This window comes from Somniosus microcephalus, unplaced genomic scaffold (assembly GCF_052327205.1).
Source record: "Somniosus microcephalus isolate GS21.2 unplaced genomic scaffold, FLI_Smic_1.0 unresolved_chr4, whole genome shotgun sequence".
Classification (NCBI taxonomy): Eukaryota; Metazoa; Chordata; class Chondrichthyes; order Squaliformes; family Somniosidae; genus Somniosus; species Somniosus microcephalus.
Window position 1 is genome coordinate 4,792,914 of NW_028225182.1, and position 25,159 is coordinate 4,818,072.

General features: G+C 44.4%; 2 non-coding genes across 2 annotated transcripts; one reads left to right on the top strand and one right to left on the bottom strand.

Moving 5' to 3' along the window:
- Positions 1-525: 525 nt before the first annotated feature.
- Positions 526-599, bottom strand: trnan-guu (transfer RNA asparagine (anticodon GUU)). The gene has a single exon. It is a non-coding gene; the product is annotated as a tRNA-Asn (tRNA).
- Positions 600-18,062: 17,463 nt separating this feature from the next.
- On the top strand, positions 18,063-18,134 carry trnaw-cca (transfer RNA tryptophan (anticodon CCA)). Its single transcript has one exon. It is a non-coding gene; the product is annotated as a tRNA-Trp (tRNA).
- Positions 18,135-25,159: the final 7,025 nt, after the last annotated feature.

Sequence of the window (25,159 nt, forward strand, 5' to 3'; positions counted from 1 at the left end):
AAGTTGAAATAATTTTGTGATTAAATATCAATAAAATAAAATATCTCATAAAACACGTGTATTTTCTCTGTACAATTCTGGACCATCAGCAGCAGTAGAATTCTATTCAACCACAATCTGTAGCCTCCTGGCCCGGCAGATCCCTCACTCTACCATTACCGTCAAACCAGGGGACCAAACCTGGTTCAGTTAGATGTGTAGAAGAGCAGGCCAGGAGCGGCACCAGGCGCACCTAAAAATGAGACCATTCCAAACTGGTGAAACTGGATATGGAACCAAGGCGGGCCAATGAAGCTGAGATACAGATTATCCAGGATCTAATTGAATGAAGGAACAGGGCTGAGGGGCTGAATGGCCTCCTCATGTTCCTATTAGTCTGTCACCAATAAGAGAATGTTACGAAACGGTTTTCTCGGGTCCCAGTGGATGATCTCATACTCACCGACATTGTAGCCAGTGCTACAGTTTATCCCATGATCTTGCAGCCAAAATGCACATTTGGAAAACCTGGAAATGTTAAAACGCCGTCTCTGGGTGGGCTCGAACCACCAACCTTTCGGTTAACAACCGAACGCGCTAACCGATTGCGCCACAGAGACCTGTTGGGGAATTAAATACAACATATACTAAAGCCGGAGATTACCGAGTTAACACCTCAGGTCACAGAGAGCAAGATAACGACTGTCCAGTCTCCGTTTACTTGTCCAAATTAAAGAATGTAACATTTATTGTCGGAACATGGAAATAGTCGCTGAAAGAAAATCCGTTAAACAAATTGTTTTGAAAACCCGCTTTGAGCCATTAGATCGGTTCATCTACCAATGGTGACGGTGAGATATTAACATGGTGTCTGGGTTTCTCACAACTGTTGGAATCTTCCCACGAGTTCTTTTGCTGTTGTATTTGTTCATCAATGTGGAGATCAGATATACACGCGGTCGCTTCACTGTGTGCCCCGGGAACCAGATACACCAGAGCACAGGCCAATGATGGGACTCTGCCCTGTCTGCTCTATATGGAGGTCAGTAGAAACTGAATGAGAACAAAGAACCTACCACAGCCCGCAAAGCCGAAACAGCTTAGTTGGGCGAGCGTTAGATTGACGATCCCGGAATCGGCAGGTTTTAGTTACTTTTTGTCTCCTTCACTATGAGGAGCGAATCAGGAGAGATTTTTCGGATCTGAACCCGCGTTTTCTAAAGGAATGAGCGTGAAACCGCATCTGAGCCGGGGATTCGGCTCCAGCCGCTGGCTGGGGGTTCGAATCTAGTCGGGGTCTAGCCGGCTGTTTTTATACCGGGACTGAGGGAGGGGCTGTTCAGCAGTGGTGCGACAATAATTTTTAGAATGAGGTTTGTTAAACTAAAGAGCTCTTTTTCTGTTACTTTTGATTTACACCCTGCCCAGTTGTATATACGAACAGTTGACAATGTTTAAGCGATGTGGTGTGTTCAATGTTTCTGCAGTAACTCGGTCACCCAGTGTGAGTCTGAACGATAATTCCCCAGCCTGGGTTCAAACCTGGCCAATGGGCGCTTTGTGGCTGGTTAGTTCAGTTGGTGTCGAGAGCGTGGTGCTCATAACGCCAAGCTCGCGGGTTCGATCCCCGTATAAACCATCAGGATGTTTTCATTATTTTATGCTATTTCTAAATATTTAAAATACAAACTTTATAAGTAAACCAATCCACACAGAATCTCACGGGGGCTTTATTTGGATTAACATCCATTGCACCTTTACCACCGGGGCTGAGAGACACATCTTTCTGTTGATTTGTGTTTCTGGATTTGCTGATGAACGTTGAACAGGCGGCCTGTTCCCGATAATGGTCACAAGCAGGTAAGAGACAGACAGAGCGGCTCTGACCCCGCGAGATGGGCAAAAGGCTTCAGTTCAGGACAAATGCATCAATGAATTGTTCGCCGGCACCGAGAGAGACAACATCCAGAGAAAACCACAGGAGGAAATCGATTAATCTAAAACGTTATAAATATTTCCCGTGCTTGATGTCTCTCTATTCAATCGCCAAACTTTCAGTGCCGGAGAAATAATTCCAGTTTAAATCGTTCAGTTCGAGAATGGCAGCGGAAAGAAACTCAAATGAACTAAAAACTGCCGAATCCCGGGATTGAATCCGGGACCATTATTAAATCTGTGGAGAGAAAAACAGAGTTAACGTTTCAGGTCGATGACTGTTCGTCTGACGGTAACTCTGTTTCTCTCTCTACAGATGCTGCCTGACCTGCTGAGTATTTCCAGCAGTTTCTGTTTTTATTTCCAATTTCCAGCATCCGCAGTATTTTGCTTTTGTACTTTTATAAATCTTCAAGTCGCTCCTCCCAACTGAGCTATTGCGGTTACGGAGCAAGCAACAGTGCGTCATCCTCTCGGAGGGAAAGGGAAGGGTCTGTGTCCTGAACCCGCCGCGTTTACATCAAGCATCGAATTCACCTGCAGGCTGGAGGAGCAGAGGAATCTGGAGGGAAAGAAGTGATAGGAGCAGAAGGAGAAGACATTGGAAACTGGCAGAATCTTGTGTCTGACTGTTGTTTCAAATGATGCAGCACAGCCCTGCCTGGATTTGTAGTTTTCCCAGGAGCTGCATTGTTCGGTGCGTGAATTTTAGACATGGAAACATGTCCATCAGGAGCTTGTGGTAATATTTCACCTCACTGTGTATTTCAAGTTGCTGCCTACCCGCACTTGGTGCTGTGGTTGCGCGATCATGTCTTTTGTGTTCTCACCTGAAATGTTATTTTGTACAAACAGTTTGCCTGGCGCAAAGGAGTTAATAAGGGGACTTAGACTGAAATTGGCGGGGTTGTTGCGGTGGGTGAAATATGGTGACGATCTATGGTTATTATCCGAGGCGACGCTGCAGGATCATTTAAAGATCTCCCGCGGATCCACTGAAACTAGGTGAATGTGCAGCTTTGAGAGGGGCTTTCTGCACCATCAGGGCAGGAAACGGGAGTGAGGGAGGGACACTGTCGGTATCTGTGCTGAGTGTGAGTCTGTGCAGAATTGTACAGAGAAAATATACGGGTTCGTTGAGATTTTTACTGATATTGGTATTTAACCACAAAATCAGTTCTTCCATTTTTTTATATTAATTCAATTTTAATGGGGAAGATTTTCATAATGTTTCCGCCTGGTATCGAACCGGGAACTATTTCGTGCGCGAGGGGAATGTGATAGTCACTACACTGCAGAAACTCTACCGCCGTTGACTGTAGCAAGAGCATCACAGAGGAGAACTGTGGTTTACAAATGCAGGTCCGGGATTAACTTTTGAATTCATGCACTTTATTATCTGAATTTCACAAAACTCATTAAACTCTGTAAAAAGATGAACAATTGTTCGAATTGATGAATCGACTTTCTGTTTCAGACTGAAGGAAATCCTAACATGGTCACCGAGTGACAGGCAAAACTTTTTTAAGTGTTTTGTCTTTTGCTTGTGATGAATTTTCACCAGTTCTCATTTTACAGACGGTATTTGAGGAGTTGATTAAAAATGTTCAATGTTTATCACACCGGGAATCTGGTGCAGCCGTTGTTCAGTTTAACAGGGACCGACAATTGTCGCCGCTTTTACACAGGGGAAGAAACTCGCCCCTGGAGGTTCAACTGGAGCAAGATCCAAAATCATTCATCCCGCCCTGGAGCGGAACCGGGGGCATTTCTGGTGTAAGGCGAGCGGGATAATTGCTACAGTCCCGAAACCTCTGCTCAGTTTGTCAGCCGCGAGTCAGAAGGGTGTGTTAAGGGAGAAGGTGACCCGCTGACTCACCTCTCTCTGCACTGATTGAGATTGTGTCGCTTCTCCGTCAAACAACATCACTTCTGTTCCACACTGAAGGCTCTCAATCCTTCTCCTCCACTCGCTTTCTATTCAAGTAATTGGACAATGAATCAGTAATAAGGTTCCCTCGGGCTTTTGCTGGTGGATTTACTGATAAACCGGGGAATTGAGAGGAAACTGGAGCACAGGCAGGGTCCTTGCGACAGACCAGTCCGGCTAGCCCAGTCGGTGGAGTGTCGGATACTTCATCCCCACGGCGGGGATTTTGCGCTTAAAATTTTTGGGCTGATTTTAAAGGCGATTCCCAGCTCGGTCAATGAGTGTTTCATATAAATGTGGTTCAACAAAGTAAGAAAATCTCTCCTTGATTCCGGAATCTTGTCTCTCTCCAGCCGCTCGCTGCTAAAGATTGAACTGACTTTAATTTCACCTTGGCTCGGGGTCAGTGCGGCTCAGTGGGACTTCGGCCCGTCTCTCCCTTCAAAACCCATCAGGGCCGAGAAAACAACGGGGGATTTTACACACGTGTTGTGTTCTGTAACTTTTTATAAACACTTCAGTGTATTTCACTCTGTGTCCAAGACTGTGAGGTCTTCCCTGGTGTGTCAGCTTCCGGTGTTTATAAACACTTCAGATTTCCTGATAATGTTGAATCGCATTTTTTGAAAGAGTCATTGACCGAGAGGTGCCGGGGGATTTGGAGCTGGGGATCGCCTGTGAAACCAGACCAATAATTTGAAACACAAACCGCCCCTGAGATTAAGAGTCTCAGGCTCTACCGACTGAGCTAGCCGGGCCGGTCTGACCACGCGCACTGCTTGTGTTACAAACCATGAACCAGTTTCCCCTCAATTCCCAGCTTTACCAGTAAATCGGCCAACAAAAGCCCGAGAGAACCTTGTTACTGATACTTTATCCAATCACTTTAATATGTGTTTTCTGGTGAGCAACACTTCTGCCGCTGGAAAATGTTCTCCTTATTTACTTTATTAAAACTCTTCATGATGTTGAACACGTTGACAAAATCTCCCCTTATCTTCTCTGCTCTGAGGAGAACAACCTCTTCTTCTCCACTACTCCACGGAACTGAATCTCGCATCCGTCCTAAAGCGCAGTGCCCGAATTACACACAATATTCCAAAGGTTTGGTATAACTTCCTTCCTTTTGCCCTCTATGCCTCTGTCTGTCAAGCCCAGGGTTCCGTTTGTTTTTCTAACACAGGACAAAATGCTGCGGATGCTGGAAGTTTGAAATAAAAACAGAATTCGCTGGAAATACTCAGCAGCTGTGAATGGCAGGTGAGTTGGAAAAAAGCGATATGGCCTCAAAAATGCTGTATAAGGGTTTCATGCTGCAATGGGGAGCATTCTGGACTTTGAATCCAGCGATCTGAGTCTCGGTGGAACCAGGTTTCTTCTTGTCCCAGCTGGGGACAAATAAAACAAATTTTGATCGCAACTGTGTGATTGGCTGCTCAGCAGTGGCAAAGTGTAGACGCTGAAGGTGTGGATGAGAAAAGGCCGGGCCAAAATGGAATGGTGGAGTTAAAATTGTCCAGTTCTTCCAATATTGCTGCTGGACGGGGTTTGCAAGTAGCCTTGAGAGGGCAGTGATGTATCGCCATTGCAGTGCTGGTCCCCGACACATACTCCGTTCCCGAGCCACCGAGTTCATCCCAATCCCTGGCCACTGAGACTGAACCAGACAGCTTGCAACCTTGGTATTTGTCCCCGAGATGAGCTTCTGCGCAAGACGGTCTACTTCCACCTCCGTATCATCGCCCGACTCTGCCTCTGCCTCAGCTGATCTGCTGCTGAAACCCACATCCTTGCCTTTGTCACCTCCAGACTTGACGATTCTAATGTACTCCTGGAAGGCCTCCCATCACCCTCCCTCCATAAACTTCAGCTCATCCAATCCTCTGCTGCCCGTATCCTAACTCGCACAATGTCCCGTTCACCCATCACCCCGGGTCTCACTCGCCTACATTGGCTCCCTTCAGGCGACAGTTCAGTTTTCAAATTCTCGTCCTTGTTTTCAAATCCCTCCATGGACTCGCCTCCCCCTATCACTGTAACCTTCTCCAGCCCTACACCCTCTGAGATATCTGCACTCCTCCAATTCTGGGTTCTTGCACATCCCCGATTTTAATCCTTCCACCATCTTCCGTGGTGGGATTGTGAGCTCAGGTCTCCAGATCATCATGAAGTCTGCGGCTGAGGAACAGTGTGTGGCGGGACCAGCACTGCAATGGTGATTCATCGCTGCCCCCTCAAGGCAAACCTCTCCACCAGCAAGCACTGGACAATTTTCTCCCCAACATTCCACCTTTCCTCTGGAATACTGGTCGATTAAAAAACTCACTGTGCCGCCCTACCTCATAAATAATTGATTGAAGATTCGTTAATGAGCAGCGCAGTCTGAACCAGGATCTGTTAGAACAGTGAATTCAATGTCAAATCAGGCACAGAAAGCGAAATAAAGAGAGGGAAATAAAGGTTGGATTTAGAGAGAGAGAAGAAAAATAGAAAAATGTAAAAACATTTTTATTATATAAAAAATATTCAACAACAATTTATATCTGAAGGAATGAGATTCCACACTTATAAAATATATTTTCAGTGCCAGAGAGGTTATTTGGCAGTAATTAAGACTGTTAAAAAGGGGACTTAGACTGAACTGGTCGGAGTTGCGGCGGTGTGTGAAATATGGTAATGACCTATCATTATTAGCAGAGGCGACTCTGCAGGATTATATTAAGATCTCCTGCGGATCCACTGAAACCAGTCGAATGTGCAGCTTTGAGAGGGGCTTTCTGCACCATCAGGGCAGGAAACGGGAGTGAGGGAGGGACACTGTCGGTATCTGTGCTAAATTTGAGACTGTGAAGAATGGTGTGGGCTCAGATAATATACGGGCTCTATGAGATATTTTATTTTATTGATATTTAATTACAATATGAATTTTTCCAATTTCATATTTATTCAATTGAAATGGGGAAGGTTTCTTTCCAGTTTTGAACCGGTGACCATTTATCGAACATAATGCTTGCGCCAGGGATTGAATCGGGGAGTTTGCACTTGTGAGGTGAACGTAATAACCACTACAATATGGAAACCTCTGTTTAGCTAAATATCCAGAAAGAACTGTTCAGCGAGAAGGTGAAATGCTGGATCCCAGATTCTGGATTCATTACCTTTCAGTAACATTTCTCTGGCCGAAACTGCACAAGTCAAGAATGTTCCTTTCAAAGTCATTAAACTCTCGAATTTCCGCGTCGCCCCCGAATCCTCTGAATCAGATGCCTCCAGTTTTTCCACTCAATCAATGTCCCTTTGCAATTCCCTGTTCCCATCCACACTAATTATTGTGCCACTGTCGATCAGTGATAATTGATAGTCAAAGTGATCAGGCCATGCTTGCTCAGTCGGTAGCAGGCTCCTGGGTTCGTGCCCACGTTGGTTGAAGGTTTTTGTTAAACTTTTTGTTTGTTGCTTTTACGGTAAAGCCTCATGAATTAACCGACAATTTTCTTTGTCACAATGAAAGAAATACTAACTGAGGGAGAGTCAACAGTTCAATAATTTGTACTGTTACCTATATCTCATTTTACACACTGTACTTTAGGAGTCTGGTTTAAAATGATCATTGCTGATGACACCAGGAATCTGGGGAACTTTGGTCAAATTGAACAGGACCAGTTATTTCTACCATGCGCACAAAATAGAAGCAGTTCTGAATTTAAAATCCCATGGTGCTGACATTCAGATTAAACGCAGTCAGCGTTGAAATAAAGTGAAATCATTTTACAGTGAAAAGATTTGTCAGTAAGTATTTGTGCCTTTAATTAAAGTTTGTGGCTTCTGATTCCCGCTCATGTCTCTTCTTCCTCTGTTGAATAAAAATCAAGGGATTTGACATTTGACTGCACTGCGCCTGGTATCTGTGAGCTCATCCTTTATATTGAGCGGTTTTTCCCTCTTTGATCGGCGTCAGCTTTAGCTCAGCGGTTACTTCGCAGCACCAACTTAATTCTAAGTTCGAGCCCTGTTTCACCGCGGGCGCTGCCTGGCGTTTTTTTTGTCATTTTCAATCTCCTTATTTTACACCGAAACAAATTGCAGCCGTGATTTTAATTTAGCAGAGTGATATTTTTCGAGGGCACCTTTATATGATTCAATAAGCTATTCTGATCCGTAAGTGTGACCGCGTTCGATTCCCGGTTAGGGAAGTAACTTTGACATCACAGGTTTTAATTAATTAAAGCGAAGAAATTTGAGTAAATAAATAACATGCAACTCATGTGAAAAAATAAGAAATGTTTTAATCGCCATTAATTAACCGACAGCCTTCTTTTGCCGAATGAAAAATATTATAATATGGTGACTGAGTGTCAGTCGAAACTTCAGTCATTTATTTTGCTCTTTGCATGTGCTGAACTGTTAACCCATATCTCATTTTACACATTGTAATTTAGGAGAATAGTTTAAAATATTCATTGCTTGTGAGAGCAGGGATCTGGGGAAACTTTTGTTAAATTAATCAGGACCGTTTTCTTCACAGAAAAAATATTCTCTGACATAGTTTTTTCAGACCAAACACTGACCGATCTTCCTTAGACCCAAAGTGAATGATCTGACACGTGCCCACATTGAACTGCATTAATCACAGTTCAGGGGAGATTTAATAGAGTTGTTCAAAATTATGGGGGAAACAGTTTCCACTGGCAGGAGGGTCAGCGGGGCTATGGGGGAAGAGCAGCGGAGTGCGACTAATTGGATAGCTCTTTCAAAAATGCTCCATCAATTGTTCATTTTAATCTGCGATTGATAGATTTTTGTTAACCAAAGGTAATAAGGGATGATTCAAGTCAGTGAGACTCTTTATAATTGTTTCAATCATCATTAATCAACCCACAACATTGTGTTGCTCACTACAGGAATTGCTAACAGGTTTACTGGGTGACAGACAAACTGTAATAACTTAATATAGAATCATAGAATCAGACAGCACAGAAGGAGGCCATTCGGCCCATAGTGCCTGTGCCGGCTCTTTGAAAGAGCAATCCAATTATTCCCACTCCCCTGCTCTTTTCCCAAAGCCCTGCAAGTGTTTCTTTTTCAATTATTTCCCCTTTGAAAGTTAACATTGAATCTGTTTCCACCACCATGTCAGGCAGAAAAATATTGACATTAATATTATCCAAGTCCCATTTCACACAGTACTTTCCATGCTTTGCATGCCATGAACTTTTATCACTTCTGATTTTACACACTCTAATTTAGAAGTTTGCTTAAAAATGTTCGGTGCTTGTGACATCAGCCATTGTTAGATTTAAATGGATTTCAGCCGCTTTCCTTGGAAATCTCTGCCCCAAACTGCTGCTGATGCTCATTCGTTGAGTATATTCAAGGCAGAGATCGATAGATTTTTGGACTGTAGTGGAATCAATGAATATGTGGATAGGCAGGAAAGTGGAGTTAAGGTCGATGATCAGCCATTATCTGATTGAATGGTGCAGCAGGCTCGGGAGCCATATGGCCTACTCCTGCTCTTAATTATTTCATTCTTATTTTCTTATGTCCTTTCACAGGAGAGCAAACTCGCCCCTGGACATGCATGAGGAGCAAGATCCATCAAAATGATTCCGCATATGTGATAGCTCCCACACTGCGGAAACGTCTCCACATTCAGTACCGGGTCAGATGGGAATGCTCAGCGAGCAGGTGAACCGCTGAATCCCACTTTTGAGGGATGTCCCAAAGCGCTTCACAGTGGCGTCAAAAGAAATGAGTTGCACTTAGTAATTAAATATGCAGAATGTCAGAAGTGGGATTTGCACACACGCCTACCAGAAGAGACTGTGACCTAAACGCAGACGCCTTAGACCGCTCCTCAATGCTAGAAAACTCACTTGCTCACGTCTGCATTTAAAATGTTTCAGTCCTGGTGCTTGTTCAATGTTTCTCGAAGGCTCAGTGACTGTGTTATCATCTCCCCTGGGGATTTCCTGAGCCTGTGCTCGGTGTATGGGGAGGTTTGGCCCGGGTCACTGGGGTGGACAATAACAATCTGAGCTCTGGAGCTGGGGAAGAGCGAATAATTAATGGGTTTGTTTCCGTGTCTGAAATGTGGCTTAGATCTGTTGGTGTTAACCGAGGCCGGGGCTGCGAGATATTGCATTTTGTTCACTTTAAATCAGAGGAATATCCGCAGTCAGGAGCTGAAAAGGACCAAGAGCTGAAAAAACACAAGAAAAAAGAGAAGAAATGTCAGCAATTGTGATAAACTCTTCAAAGTGTTTTCTGGTAGTTTAGTGGTTCAATTGCTTTAATCACCATTTATTAACTGATAGCGTTGATTTTGCAGAATGAAAGAAATGCTCACACTGAGGGACAGTTGAATCTTCAATAACTAAACTTTAATAATTTGTGAAACTTTATTCATTGATGAAGTTTTATCACCTATCTGATTTTACACACTGTGTATCAATTAATTTCACATAAATAATAGTCTCGAGCATAATGCGCCCGCTCGGGCTCGAAGCGGGGATCTTTCACGTGTTAAGCGAACGTGATAACCGTTAACCTACAACAACTGATACACAACTTCTCCAGAAAGATCTGTTCAGCGAGAAGGTGAAATGCTGAATCCCAGATTCTGGTTTAATTTCCCATCACTAACATTTCTCTGAACAAAACTGCACAAGTCAAAAATGTTCCTTTCAAACTCATTAAAGTCCCTAAATTCCTTCTCCCGAATCTTTTGAATCAGATGCCTCTGATTTTACCCACACAATCTATGTCCCTTTGCAATTTCCTGCTCCCATCCGCACTACTTACTCTGCCACTATATTAGTGTCGTTAACCTTGGTAATATATGCATATAGAAGACTTTTGGATTACCTTTTATGTTCGTTGTCATTCTATTCTCATACCCTGTCTTTTCCCTCTTATTTTCCTTTTCACTTCTCCTCTGAACTTTCTATATTTAGACTGATTCTCAGATATGTTAGGGTAGTTGAAGCCCCCATTATCACTACTCTATAGTTCATAGTCATAGAGTCAAAACGGCACAGAAGGAGGACATTCGTTCCATCAATTCTGTCCTGGCTCTCAGTGGAGCAATCCAGTCAGTCCCATTCCTGCATTCGATCCCCGTACCCCGGTATGTTTATTTCTCTCAAGTGCCTATCCAGTCTCCGCTTGAAAACATTGAGTGTCTCCGTTTCCACCAGTTCCATCGGCAGCGAATGCCAGGTCCTCACCAGTCACTGCATAAAAAAAGTTTACCTAACGTCCCCCCTGTATCTCTTGCCTATTACCTTAAATCTGTGTCCCCGAGTCCATTAACATGAACTAGTGGGAACAGCCTTTCCCCATCTAACCTATCCAAGCTCATCATAATCTTGTACACCTCTATCAAATCACCCCATAACCGCCTTTGTCTTTAAATACTCCTGTGCAGCGCCTTGGGAGGATTTACTACGTGAAAGGTGCAATATAAATACACGTTTTTGTTGTTATAATGAAAACAAATGCAGCTTCTCCAACCTGTCCTTGTAGCTAAGATCCCCCATCACCGTGACCATTCTGGTAAATCTCCTCTGCTCCCTCTCAAGGGCCTTCACATCCTTCCTAAAGTGTGGTGACCAGATCTGGATGCAGTACTCCAGTTGTAGCCTAACCAGTGCTTTATAAAGGTTCCACATAACTTCGCTACCTTTGTACTCATTACCTTTATTTATGAAGCCCAAGATCCCATATGTTTTTTTTAACCACTCTCTCCATATGTCCTGCCAACTTCAAGGACCTATGCACATTAATTCCCAGGCTCCTCTGTCCCTGCACACTCTTAAAACTGTGCCATGAAGTGTATATTGCCTCTCACTGTTCCTTCTGCCAAAATACATCACCTCACACTTCTCTGTATTAAATTCCATCTGCCACTTGTCTGCCCATTCTGCTAGGCTTTCTATTTCTTGCTGCAGTCGATTGGTATCATCCTCACTGTTTGCTACACACCCACGTTTGGTGTCGTCGGCAAATTTAGAAATTCTACTCTTTATTCCAATATCCAGGCCATTTATAAATATCACAAAAGTAATGGCCCCAGCACTGACCCTTGGGGAACCTCCTCCAGTGTGAAAAAACAGCTATTTACCACAACTTGCTGTTTTCTGTCCTTAAGCCAGTTCCTTATCCAAGCTGCCACTGACCACCTATTCCATGAGCATCAATTTTGTTAACCAGCCTTCTATGTGGTACTTTGTCAAACACCTTCCTAAAATCCCTGTGGACAACATCCATTGCATTCCCTCCTGTGCAGTCTTCAGGGAACATCCCCATTTCTGTCCTTATTTTGGATGGAAGGTCATTGATGAAGCAGTTGAAGGTGGGTGGGCCTAGCACACTGCATTTCTTTCTTTTTTAAGCATTTATGGGATCTGGTCGTCGCTGGCAAGGCCAGCATTTATTGCTCATCCCTAGTTGCCCTTGAGAAGGTGGTGGTGAGCCGCATTCTTGAACCGCTGCAGTCCGTATGGTAATAGTGCTCCCACAGTGCTGTTCGGTAGGGAGTTCTAGGTTTTTCACCCAGTGACGATGAAAGATCGATGATATACTTCTACATTAGGAAGGTTTGTGACTTGGAGGGGAACTTAGAAGTGGTGCTGTTCTCATGTGCCTGCTGCCCTTGTCATTCTAGGTGGAAGAGATCGCGGGTTTGGGAGGTGCTGCCGAAGAAGCATTTGCGAGTTGCTGCAGTATATCTTGTAGATGGTACACACTGCAGCCACGGTACACCAGTGGTGGTGGGAGTGAATGTTTAAGGTGGTGGATGGGGTGCCAATCAAGCGGGCTGCTTTGTACTGGCTGGTGTCGAGCATCTTGAGTGCTGTTGGAGCTGCACTCATCCAAGCAATTGGAGATTATTCCATCACATTCCTTACTTGCGCCTTGTACATGGTGGAAAGGCTTTGAGCAGTCAGGAGGTGATTAACTCGCCACAGAATACCCAGCCTCTGACCGGCTCTTGTTGCCACAGAATTTATGTGGCTGGTCCAGTTAAGTTTCTGGTTAATGGGGACACCAAGATGTTGATAGTGGAGGATTCGGCGATGGTAATGCCATTAACTGTCAAGGGGAGGAGGGTAGACTCTGGCTTCTTGGAGATAGTCATTGCTTGGCACTCCTGTGGCGCGTATGTTACCGGCCACGTATCAGCCCAAGCCTGAACGTCGTCCAGGTCGAGTTGCATGCGGGCATGGATGGCTTCATTATCTGAGGGGTTCTGAATGGCGCTGAACACTGTGCAGTCATCAGGGAACATCCACAAATCTGACCTTATGTTGGAGGGAAGGTCATTGATGAAGCAGCTGAAGATGGCTGGGCCTAGGACACGGCGCTGAGGAACTCCTGCAGGAATGTTCCGGGGCTGTGATGATTGACCTTCAACCACCACAACCATCTTCTTTTGTGCTCGGTATAACTTCAGCCAGTGGAGCGTTTTCCCCCTGATTCCCATTCACTTCAGTTTTACTAGGGCTCCTTGATGTCAGACTCGGTCAAATGCTGCCTTGATGTCAAGGGCAGTCAGTCTCACCTCACAATTGGAATTCAGCTCCTTTGTTCATGTTTGGACCCAGGCTGTAATGAGATCTGGACCCGAGTGTTCCTGGCGGAACCCAAACTGGGCATCAGTGAGAATATTATTGGTGAGTAAGTGCTGCTTGATAGCACTGTCGATGACTCCTTCCTTCATGTTTTGATGATTGAGAATAGACTGAAGGGGCGGTAAAGTGCCGGGTTGGATTTGCCCTACATTTTGTGGGCAGTTTTCCACATTGTGGGATAGATGACAGTGTTGTAGCTGTACTGGAACAGCTTGGCCAGATGCGCGGCTAGTTCTGGAGCACAAGTCTTCAGCACTATTGCCGGGATGTTGTCCGGGCCCATATCCTTTGCTGTATCCAGTGCGTTCAGCCGTTTCTTGATATCACATGGCGTGAATGGAATTGGCTGAAGACTGGTTTCTTTGATGGTGTGGATCTCGGGAGTAGGCCGATATGGATCAACCACTCGGCACTTCTGGCTGAAGTTGTTTGCAAACGCTTCAGCCTTGTCTTTTGCACTCACGTGCTGGGCTTCACCATCATTGAGGATGGGGATATTCTTGGAGCCTCCACCTCCCATTAGTTGTTTAATGGTCCACCAACATTCACGACTGGGTGTGGCAGGACTGCAGAGTTTTGATCTGATCTGTTGATTGTGGGATCGCTTAGCCCAGTCTATTGCATGCTGCGTCTGGTATTAAGTCCTGTTTTGCAGATTCCCCAGGTTGGCACTTCATTCTCAGGTATGCCTGGTGCTGCTCCTGGCATGCTCTTCTACACTCGTTGTTGAATCAGAGTTGGTCCCCTGGCTTGGTGGTAATTGTAGAGTGAGTGATATGCCTAGTCATGTGATTACAGATTGTGGTGGAATACAATTCGTTGCTTCTGATGGCCCACAGCGACTCCTGGAGGCTCAGTTTTGAACTGCTAGTCTGTTCTGAACCAATACCATTTAGCACAGTGGTAGTGCCACACAACACCAAGGTGGGTGTTCTCAGAGTGAAGACGGGACTTCGTATCCACAGTGTTTTTGCGGTGGTCACTGCTGCCAATGCTGTCATGGTCAGAAGCATCTGCGACAGGTAGATTGGAGAGGAAGAGGTCAAGGAGGTTTATCCCTCACCATCTGTCACAGTCCCAGACTGGCAGTTATGTCCTTCAGGACTTGGCCAGCTCGGTCGGTAGTGGTGCTGCTGAGCCACTCTTGGTGATGGACATTGAAGTCCTCCACCCAGAGTAAATTTGTGCCCTTATACACTCAGTTCTTCTTCCAAGTGGTGTTCATATATTTTGGCCAGTAAAAGCAGCAAACCTGAGGATTAGGAGCAGTTTAGGATTCAGCAAAGGAGGAAAAATGGATTAACTAATAGGGGAATAAAGATTATGAGAGTAAGCTTACAGGGAACATAAAAACTGACTGTAAAAGCTTCTATAGATATGTGCAGTGAAAAAGATTGGTGAAGTCAAGCATCGGTCCCTTGCAGTCAGAATCAGGGGAATGTATAATGGGGAACAAGGAAATGGCTGACCAATTAAATACATACTTTTGTTCTGGCTTCACAAATGAGAACACAATTACCCTCCCAGAGATGTCGGGCAACATAGGGTCTAATGAGAGGGAGGAATTGACTGAAATCAGTATTTGTAGGGAAATGGTGTTAGCAAAATTGATGGGATTGAAGGCCAATAAATCCCCAGGGCCTGATAATGTACATCCTAGTATACTTAAGGAAGTGGCCCTAGAAATAGTAGATGCATTGCTGGTCATCTTCCAAAATTCTATGCACTCTGGAACAGTTCCCATGGATTGGAGGATAGCTAATGTAACCCCACTATTTATAAAGGGTGGTAGAGAGAAAACAGGGAATTATTGAATGGTACGCCTGACATTGGTAGTGGGGAAAGTACTAGAGTCAATTATAAAAGATGTAATAGCAGAGCACTTGGAAAACAGTGACAAAGTCAACATCGATTTACCAAAGGTAAATCATGCTTGACTAATCCAGTGGAATATTTTGAGGATGTAACTGGTAGAATAGATAAGGGAGAACCAGAGGATGTTGTGTATTTGGACTTTCAGAAGGCTTTTAATAAGGTCCCACATAAGAGATTAGCGTGTAAATTTAAAGCACCTGGGATTGGGGGTAAGGTACTGACTTGGATAGATAACTGGTTGGCAGACAGGAAGCAAAGAGTTGGAATAAACGGGTCTTTTTCTGAGTGGCAGGCAGTGACTAGTGGGGTACCACAGGGATCGGTGCGAGGACCCCAGCTATTCACAATATATATAAATGATCTAGACAAGGGAACTAGATGTAATATCTCCAGGTTTGCAGACGACACAAAGCTGGGTGGGTGTCTCTGCTGTGTGCAGGATGCAGATAAACTCCAGTATGATTTAGACAGGTTAGGTGATTGTGCAGATGCATGACAATTGCAGTATATTGTGGATAAATGCGAGGTTGTCCCACTTCGGTGGCAAAAACAGGAAGACAGATTATTATCAGACCGGCAATAGATTGGGAGAAGGGGAAGTGCAAGGAGACATGGGTGTCCTTGTGCACCAGTCGCTGAAGGTAAGCATGCAGGTGCAGCAGGTGGTTAAGATGGCAAATGGTATGTTGGCCTTCATAGCGAGAGAATTTGAGTACAGGAGCAAGGATGTCTTGCTGTAGTTGTTCAGGGCCTTGGTGAGACCACACCTTGAGTATTCTGTGCCGTTTTGGTCGCCTTATCTGAGGAAGGATGTTCTTGCCATGTAGAGAATGCAGCGAAGATTCACCAGACTGATACCTGGGATGGCAGGAATGACGTATGAGGAGAGATTGGATCGATTAGGCATACATTTGCTGGTGTTTAGAAGAATGGGAGGGGATCTCATTGAAACTTATAAAATTCTAACAGGACTAGACAGACTAGATGCAGGTAGGATGTTCCCGATGGCGGGGGAGTCCAGAACCAGGGGTCACAGTCTAAGGATAAGGACTGAGCCATTTAGGACTGAGCTGAGGAGGAATTTCTTCACCCAGAGAACGTTGAACCTGTGGAATTCTCTGCCACACAGGGAAGTTGAGGCCAATTCATTAAGTATATTCAAGAAGGAGTTGGATATATTTCTTCAGGCTAAAGGGATCAAGTGATATGGTGATAAAGCAGGGACAGGGTACTGAATTTGGATGATCAGCCATGATCTCATTAAATGGCGGAGCAGGATCGAGAGGCCGAATGGCCTACACCTGCTCCTATCTTCTATGTATCTATGTTCAACATGGAGGAGTACTGATTCATCAGCTGAGGGAGAGCAGTATGTGGTAATCAGCTGGAGGTTTCCTTGACCATGCTAGACACCTCCTGATTTTGAACACATCTATCAAATCTCATCGCTATCTTCTCTACTCTGAGGAGAACAACGAAAACGTCTCAATCTATACACCTAACTGAAGTCCCTCATCCCCTGAAACAAGCTTGTAAATCTTTTCTGCCTTCACATTCTTCCTGAAATGTTGTGCCCAGAATCCTCCAGCTGAGGCCTAACCAATGATATATAAAGGCTCAGTATTACTTCCTTGATTTTGTACTCTATGCCTCTATTAATAAAGCCAAGGATCCCGTGTGCTTTTTAACAGCCTTCTTAACTTGTCCCGCCACATTCAGAGATAGATATTTACACCCCCAGGTCTCTCTGTTCCTGCACCCGATTTAAAATTGTATCATTTAGTTTATATTGCCTCAGTTCAATCATCCCACCAAAATGGATCACTTCACACATCTGCTATGTCTCTGCCCATTTCATTATTTACGACATTTCTGAGTTTCCTGTCATCTGCAGAATTTGATATTATGCCCAGTATACCCAAGTCCAGGTAATTAATGTATATGAGAAAGAGCATTGGTCCGAATACCGATCCCTGGGGAACAGCACTGTATATTTCCCTCCAGTCTGAAAAATAACCGTTCACCACTATTTACAACTGACACACGTGCACAGCATTGTACTCATTCTATAAACACCCATTTTATATATAAACATCACACACATATACATAACAACAACTTGCATTTATGTAGCACCTTTAAAGTAGTAAAACGTCCCAAGGCGCTTCACAGGAGCGATTATCAGACAGAATTTGACACCGAGCCACATAAGGAGATATTAGGACAGGTGACCAAAAGCTTGGTCAAAGTGGTAGATTTTAAGGAGCGTCTTAAAGGAGGAAAGAGAGGCGGAGATGTTTAGGGAGGGAATTCCAGAGCTTCGGGCCTCGGCTCACACACACAGTTTATATTTTTACACGGCCTTGTTTGCAGTTATGAATATTGCTTCCAGCCGCAAGTTTAATTGTTTTTCAGAAGCTGCTCGACCAGTTGTGTATTTGGAGCAGTTTCCCAGTTTATTTCCCTGTGATGCGATGATTGTGGGGGCTCGGTGTGTGTAATTGGATTTGCTGCAGTCCGCCGGCAGCAGGCGGTGAAAGCGGGCGTGAGACGGTGAGTGACAGGTGGGCGCTGCTTCTGATGCTGTCTGACACCCGGGGGACTCGAGTGGGCGGGGATTATAAAGCCCGTTCATTACTCCAAGGCAGGAGAAATGAAACAGTGTTTGATGAACGTGTATATATACAAACATCGCTGGTTGCAGTGTGGAGCTCGTGGCGCAACGGTACCGTGTCTGACTCCAGATCAGAAGGCTGCGTGTTCAAATCACGTCGAGGTCATCGTTTTTTTGGATAATCCCGTAATTAATATTTTCTTTGATGTTTCACGATAACCAGACCCTTGCTCTAAAGTCTGTCTCACTGTTTCCCCAGTGTCAGGGAGTGAAGCGCCTGATGCCCTCATGTATTTAATTTTACTATTCACAAATACAGTTATTCGTTCAAAGTCAACCTGCAGGTGGCCACACATAGAATAAACTGAGCCAGAGAGACAGACAGAATCGGGAAACACCGGGAAATCGGCAAGAGATATTGACAAGCAGATGTTTCCGAGACCAGAACCTGTCATCATTGATGAAGAACTGGATCCGGTCCCAAAAACTATCAGCACAGAGCTGGATATACTGGGTTTATAAAGATTGCTGATATTGCCAGCCCACCTGTCCTCTCTTGGCACTTGGTTCTACCCATAGCCCTGAATAAAGAAGGTAATGACCTGGGGAGTGGATTACCTGAAGAAACTGAAGATGAGAACTCTACTTCTCAGATTGCTGGAAAGATGCCATAGTTTTGTGTCTAAAAGCGCTTTGCGATCAGAACATTGCCTGAAGCCCTGTGGTTAATGAAAGGGCTTTTGATGCTTGATTTTCTTACACACCTTGGAATTCAGGAGAACCTGGTTCATGGTTTGCAGGACAAGTTAAACCCCTGGAGCGGAGCCACCAGGCACCTGGCTGCAAGCAGCGACAAAGACGTTCAAAGTGATCAGACCCGGCGAGCTCAGTTGCCAGAGTGTGAGACTCTTAATTTCAATGTTCGTTAGTTCGAACCCCACGTTGGGCGAAAGCATTTTGATAAACTTTATGTTGCTTTCACGGGAAAGCATCATTAATTAACCAATAATCTTCTTTTGCACAATGAAAGAAATGCTAACAGTGGTAGAGTCGATAGTTCAATAATTTGTACCGTTGCCCATATCTCATTATACACACTGAACTTTAGGAGTCTGGTTTAAAAATGGTCACTGCTGATGACACCAGGAATCTGGGGAGCTTTGGTCAAATTTAACAGGACCGGTTATTTCTACCGTGCACAGAAAATAGAATCAGTAGTGAACATAAAATCCCATTGTGCTGAATTTCAGATTCAACGCAATCAGCTGAGAAATAAAGTGAAATTAATTTACAGTGAAAAGATTTGGAAGTAAGTGTTACTCGTATTTGTGCCTTTAATTCAAGTTTGTGGCGTCTGACTCCCTTTCACGTCTCTGACTAAGAAAGGAGGGGCTTGACGTTGACCAGACTGCACGGGCCCTGATATATGTGAGCTCATCCTTTATATTGAGTTGTTTCCCACTTTTTTTATTGGTGTCAGCTTCAGCTCAGCGGTTACTTCGCTACTATCTGTTTAAATTTAAGCATTGTCTTACCGCGGGCGCTGCCTAGCGTTTGTATTGTCAGTTTCAATCCTCTTTCACATTGTAACCGTGATTTTAATTTAGCAGTGTGAAATTTTTCTAGGACAACTTTAAACGATTCATAACCGATTCCTTTCAACACTTTGACCCGGGTTCGATTCCCGGTTAGGGAATTAATTTTGATATCACCGTTTTTAATTAATTAATGCGAAGTAATTTTATTAAATTAATAACATGCATCTAATGTGATAAAATAAGAATTGATTTAATAACCATTATTGAACCAATAACTTCCTTTTGCAGAATGAAATACATTAAAATATGCTTACTGAGGGACAGTCGAAATACAGTGAATTATTTTGCTCTTGCATGTGCTGAACTTTTAACCCATATCTCATTTTACACATCGTATTTTAGGAGAATGCTTTCAAATGTTCATTGCTTGTGAGAGCAGGGATCTGGGGCAACTTCTGTTAAATTAAACAGGACCGGCTATTTCACAGAAAAAAAAATTCTCTGCCAATGTTTTCAGATCATAGACTGACCGATCTTTCTTAGTGGATGACTTGACATTTGCCCACATTGACCTCCATTAATCACATTTCAGGGGAGATTTAAGAGAGTTGTTCAAAATTATGGGGGAAACAGTTTCCACTGGCATGAGTGTCAGCAGGGCTATGGGGGAAGAGCAGCGGAGTGGGACTATTTGGATAGCTCTTTCAAAGGTACAACATCAATTGTTCATTTTAATCTGCGACTGAGAGATTTTTGTTAACCAAAGGTATTTAGGGATAATTCAAGTCAGTGAGACCCTTCATAATTGTTTCAATCATCATTAATCAACCCACAACATTGTGTTGCTCACTGCAGGAATTAATAACAAGTTTACTGGGTGACAGACAAACTGCGATAACTTATTATAGAATCATAGAATCAGACAGCACAGAAGGAGGCCATTCGGCCCACAGTGCCTGTGCCTCTTTGAAAGAGCGATCCAATTATTCCCACTGCCCTGCTCTTTTCCCAAAGCCCTGCAAGTGTTTCTTTTTCAATTTCCTTCCCCTTTGAAAGTTAATATTGAATCTGCTTCCACCACCATGTCAGGCAGAAAAATATTGACGTTAATATTATCCGAGGCCCATTTCACACAGTAATTTCCATGCTTTGCATGTCATGAATTTGTTCCCTTCTCATTTTACACACTTTATTTCAGCAGTTTGCTCTGCAAACCATGAACCAGGTTCTCCTGAATTCCAAGGTGTGTAAGGAAATCTAGCTCACCTGGCAGTCACTGTCTCTGGCCCGCTTTCACCACCTGCTGCCGGCGGACTGCAACAAATCCAGTTACACACACCGAGCCCCCACAATCATCACATCACAGGGAAATAAACTGGGAAACTGCTCAAAATACACAAATGGTCGAGCAGCTTCTGAACAACAATTAAACTTGCGGCGTATGGACAATATTCAGAACTGTGAACCAGGCCGTGTAAAAATAAAAACAGTGTCATAGAATCATAGATTCAACATTAACTTTCAAATGGGAAATGTAGTTGAAAAAGAAACACTTGCAGGGCTATGGGGAAAGAGCAGGGCAGTGGGACTAATTGAATAGTTCTTTCAAAGAGCCGGCACAGGCACGATGGGGCTTAATGGGTTCCTTCTGTGCATTCTGATTCTACAAAAATGTTACTAAAGTTTGACTCTCACCTGGAAAACATGTTAGCATTCCCTTCAGTGTGCAACAAAAAGCAGTGGGTCGATTAAGAGAATTATTAAGTGTCTAACAGACTTGAATTATTTTATTAAACAATTTTGTAAGAACCAATGGGTCGCGGCGATGAGCGCGCCGAATCCTAACCACTAGACCACCAGGGAACACTTGTACAAACTGCAATATCTCGCAGATCCTTGCTCGCTTACTACCAGCAGATCAAAACCGTATTTTAGTTTTGGTCACCTTACCTGTTGAAGGATATACTTGCCTTAGATGGGGTGTGAGAAGGTTCAGCAGACTGATTCCTGCAATGAGAGGGCTGTCCTATGAGGAGCGATTGAGTAGATTGGGCCTATACTCTCTCGAGTTGAGAAGAACGAGAGGTGATCTCAGTGAATCATACAATCATACAGCTACTTATGCAACTGCCTTTTGAAAACCACGATTGAATCTGCCTCCAGCACCCTTTCAGGCAGTGCATTCCGGATCCTACGATCGATAACTGTAAACCAAGTCTGACAGTGGCACAGTAATTAGTGAGGATAGGAGCAGAAAATTGCAAAGGGACATTGATTGAGTGGGAAAACTGGAGGCATCTGATTCAGAAGATTCGGGGGCGACCTGGAAATTCGAGAGTTTAATGATTTTGAAAGGAACATTTTTGACTTGTGCAGTTTCGGTTCGAGAAATGTTAGTGAAAGGAAATTATTCCAGAATCTGGAATTCAGCATTTCACCTTCTCGCTGAACAGTTCTTTCTGGATCTTTAGCTAAGCAGAGGTTCCCGTAGTGTAGCGGTTTATCATGTTCACCTCACAGGCGAAAAGTCTCCGGCTCGATCCTGGGGGGAAACATTATGTTCTAGAATTGGTGCGTGGTTCAAACTGAAAATAAACCTTTCCTATTTCAATTTAATAAAAATGAACAATGGAAGAAATCATATTGTAATTATAAAGGAATAAAATAAAATATTTCATAGAGGCTGTACATTATCTGATCCTGGACCATTCTTCACAGACTCAAACTCAGCACAGATACCGACAGTGTCCCTCCCTCACTCCCGTTTCCTGCCCTGATGGTGCAGAAAGCCCCTCTCAAAGCTGCACAATCGACCGGTTTCAGAGGATCCGCGGGACAACTTTAAAGGATCCTGCAACGTCGCCTCAGCTAATAACCATAGATCGTCACCATATTTCACACACCGCATCAACCCCGTCCATTTCAGTCGAAGTCGTCTTAATTTCCACCAAGTAACCTCCCTAGCACTGAAAATTAACTTTTATAAGTGTGGAATCTCATTCCTTCAGATATAAATTGTTGTTGAAGATTTTTGATATTATAAAAATGTTTTTACTTTTGTCTCTTTCTTTTCTCCCTCTTAATCCAACATTTATTTTCCTCTCTTTATTTCTCTTTCTGTGCCTGATTGGACATTGAATTCCCTATTCTAATTGACTCTTCCTGGTTCAGATTCTGCGCTGCTCATTAACGATTCTTCAATCAATTAATTATGGGGTATGGCGGCATAGTGATTATATTACTCGACCTGTAATCCAGAGGAAAAGTGGAATGGTGGGGAAAAAATTGTCCAGTGCTTGCTGGTGGAGAGGTTTGCCTTGAGGGGGCAGCGATGAATCGCCATTGCAGTGCTGGTCCCGCCACAAACTGTTCCTCAGCCGCAGACTTCATGATGATCTGGAGACCTGAGCTCACAATCCCACCACGGCAGATCGTGGAAGGATTAAAATCGGGGATGTGTAAGAGCCCAGAATTGGAGGAGTGCAGAGATCACAGAGGGTGTAGGGCTGGAGAAGGTTACAGAGATAGAGAGGGGCGAGTCCATGGAGGGATTTCAAAACAAGGAAGAGAATTTGAAAATTGAGTTGTCGCCTGGTTGGGAGCCAATGTAGGTGAGTGAGAGCCGGGGTGATGGGTGAACGGGACATGGTGCGAGTTAGGATACGGGCAGCAGAGGATTGGATGAGATGAAGTTTATGGAGGGAGGGTGATGGGAGGCCTTCCAGGAGTACATTAGAATCGTCAAGTCTAGAGGTGACAAAGGCAAGGATGAGGGTTTCAGCAGCAGATCAGCGGCGGAGTCGGGCGACGTTACAGAGGTGGAAGTAGACCGTCTTGGGCGGAAGCTCATCTCAGTGTCAAATGCGGCACCAAGGTTGCAAGCTGTCTCGTTCAGTCTCAGTGGCCAGGGATTGGGATGAAGTCGGAGGCTCGGGAATGGAGTTTGTGTCGGGGACCAGCACTGCAATGGCGATACATCACTGCCCTCTCAAGGCTACTTGTAAACCTCGCCCAGCAGCAATATTGGAAGAACTGGACAAATTTTACCTCCACCATTCCATTTTGGCCCGGCCTTTTCTCATCCAAACCTTCAGCTTCGACATTTTCCCGCTGCTGAGCAGCCAATCACACAGCTGCCATCAAAATTACTTTTACAAAAGCTGGGACAAGAGGGAACCAGGTTCCAGCGAGATTTGAACTCCGATTGCTAGATTTAAAGTCCAGAGTGCTCACCATTACACCATGGAACCCTTACACACTACTCCGAGCCTAATTCGCTTTTTTCCAACTCACCTGCCATTCACAGCTGCTGAGTATTTTCAGCAAATTCTGTTTTTATTTCAAACTTCCAGCATCCGCAGCATTTTGTCTTGTGTTAGAAAAGAAAACGGAATCCTGGGCTTTACAGACAGAGGCATAGAGGGCAAAAGGAAGGAAGTTATACCAAACCTTTGGAGTATTGTGTGTAATTCGGGCACTGCGCTTTAGGACGGATGCGGGACTTCAGTTCCGTGGAGCAGTGGAGAAGAAGAGGTTGTTCTCCTCAGAGCAGAGAAGATAAGGGCAGATTTTCTCGACGTGTTCAACATCATGAAGAGTTTTAATAAAGTAAACAAGGAGAACATTTTCCGGCGGCAGAAGTGTTGCTAACCAGAAAACACATATTAAAGTGATTGGATAAAGTATCAGTAATAAGGTTCTCTCGGGCTTTTGTTGGCCGATTTACTGGTAAAGCTGGGAATTGAGGGGAAACTGGTTCATGGTTTGTAACACAAGCAGTGCGCGGGGTCAGACCGGCCCGGCTAGCTCAGTCGGTAGAGCCTGAGACTCTTAATCTCAGGGGTGGTTTGTGTTTCAAATTATTGGGCTGGTTTCACAGGAGATCCCCAGCTCTAAATCCCCGGCACCTCTCGGTCAATGACTCTTTCAAAAAATGCGATTCTACAACATTATCAGGAAATCTGAAGTGTTTATAAACACCGGAAGCTGACACACCAGGGAAGACCTCACAGTCTTGGACACAGAGTGAAATACACTGAAGTGATTATAAAAAGTTACAGAACACAACACGTGTGTAAAATTCCCCGTTGTTTTCTCGGCCCTGATGGCTTGTGAAGGGAGAGACGGGCCGAAGTCCCACTGAGCCACACTGACCCCGAGCCAAGGTGAAATGAAAATCAGTTCAATCTTTAGCAGCGGGCGGCTGGAGAGAGACAAGATTCCGGAGCTCGGAATCGCCTTTAAAATGAGCCCAAAAATTTAAAACGCAAACTCCCCACCGTGGGGATGAAGTATCCGACACTCCACCGACTGGGCTAGCCGGTCTGGTCTGTCGCAAGGACCCTGCCTGTGCTCCAGTTTCCTTACAATTCCCCGGTTTATCTGTAAATCCACCAGCAAAAGCCCGAGGGAACCTTATTACTGATTCATTGTCCAATTACTTGAATAGAAAGCGAGCGGAGGAGAAGGATTGAGAGTTTTTAGTGTGGGACAGAAGTGATGTTGTTTGACGGAGAAGCGACACAATCTCAATCAGTGCAGAGAGAGGTGAGTCAGCGGGTCACCTTCTCCCTGAACACATCCTTCTGTCTTGTGGCTGACAAAAAGAGCAGAGGTTTCGGGACTGCAGCAATTATCCAGCTCGCCTTACACA